This window comes from Arachis ipaensis, chromosome B09, assembly GCF_000816755.2.
Source record: "Arachis ipaensis cultivar K30076 chromosome B09, Araip1.1, whole genome shotgun sequence".
Classification (NCBI taxonomy): Eukaryota; Viridiplantae; Streptophyta; class Magnoliopsida; order Fabales; family Fabaceae; genus Arachis; species Arachis ipaensis.
This window is the reverse complement of record NC_029793.2, coordinates 139828075-139829830: the sequence shown is the minus strand read 5'-3', so window position 1 is coordinate 139829830 and position 1756 is coordinate 139828075.

Sequence of the window (1756 nt, the reverse complement as noted above, 5' to 3'; positions counted from 1 at the left end):
TATTGAGCCAAAAAATTATAATTTGTTTATTATATGAATTATTTAATTTAATTTATTTAAATATATGCTATTTGATTCAATTTATTGTCATGTTAATGTTTGAGTAGTCATTGTTTATCAAAAGACATCAACATGACTGATGAGGTGCGCGACGGATCTATTCATACCTGCCTCCACCACAACCATAAAAATTTTAAGATGAAACTGTCACAGAGTAATAGCTACCGTAATAGATTCTGAAATAAAAGAACTTTGCAAACAATACAAAGCGTTTATTATATATTTAATGAAAACTAGAGCCGATGGTTTAATCGGTCTGGTTTTAAGGAGTACGTTTTACACAGAGCAGCAATTTTGGAACGGCAGTTTCTCATTCTTTCACCGTTGGATCGATGTGAAATTTGAACTGTAGATTCTTCACATTTTGTTCTTCATTCTGGACGGTAGTTTCAAGCAAGACCGTTATGTGTTGTTGTGTGATAGCCAAAGTGCTATTCATCTTGCCAAGAATTCTACTTTTCATCCAAGATCTAAACACATTGATGTTAGGTATCACTGGATACGGGATGTGTTAGATTCAAAGTTGTTGGAACTTGAGAAAGTTCACACTGATGACAATGGTGCTGATATGATGACAAAAGCATTGTCAAGAGAAAAGTTTGAAACATGTTGTTTGATCGCCGGAATGGCGAGAGCCTCCACCCAGTCGAGAAGGGGGAGATTTGTTGGGTTTTTCTCTCCTTTGTGAGGCCCAAGCCCAACATTTTGAGGGTGTCTCTTGCACCCATTGTGCCACAACCCTAGTTCAGATTTTTGGGGTCATTGAGAGTGAGTGAGAGTAGCCACCAAGTGAGAGAGAAGGGGAAAAACAAAATTTCCGTTTTTGCCCAAAGCAGTAAATTTCAAATATCAGTTTCTCAGTTGTTCACCGTTGGATCGGCTTGAAATTTAAACTGCATGTTCTTATCATCTTGTTCTTCATTCTGGTCGGTGAAGATGTTGATTGGAGATTTTCAGTGAGAGAAATTGGCTTCGCAAGAGAGAAATTAGGTTTCCCGTTTTACACAGAGCAGCAATTTTGGAACGGCAGTTTCTCATTCTTTCACCGTTGGATCGATGTGAAATTTGAACTGTAGATTCTTCACATTTTGTTCTTCATTCTGGACGGTGAAGATTTTAATTGGAGGTCTACAGAGGGAGAAATTGGCTTCGACAGCAGCTCTGTTTTTTGGGTATATTTCATCTTCTTGCTTTTCATTTGTGAGCTTTGGTGCTTTGATGTTTTGGCTGGTTATATGCACATTTTTGTGCTTTGTTTGAGACTCTCTTGTACCTCATTTGATTATAGTGGAGCTATTTCATTGGTCTGGACGACTCGTGGTTTTTACCTCTCACCTTGAGGGGGTTTTCCACGTTAAAATCTCGGTGTGTTCTTATTATTGCTTTACTTGCTATATTTGCTTGTTATAGTTGCTGCCATATTATGTTGTGAGTGCTTCCATATTGTTTTTGTGTTGGACATTTGTGTCGTTTCCGCTGCTAGGCTCTTTCACTAAGAAGGAAAACATTAGAAGATTTGCAAAAAGAAAAATAGCAATTTGATAACTTCTTTAATGCGTAAAGAATTCATTGATATTTTATTAATTTTTAACCATAATTTTATTATTGCCAGCATCAAAGAGAGCACTAACAATAAATGAAAATGCATTTTTGTGTAAGATTCTTATAATATAAAATAAAATTTTAAATATAATAT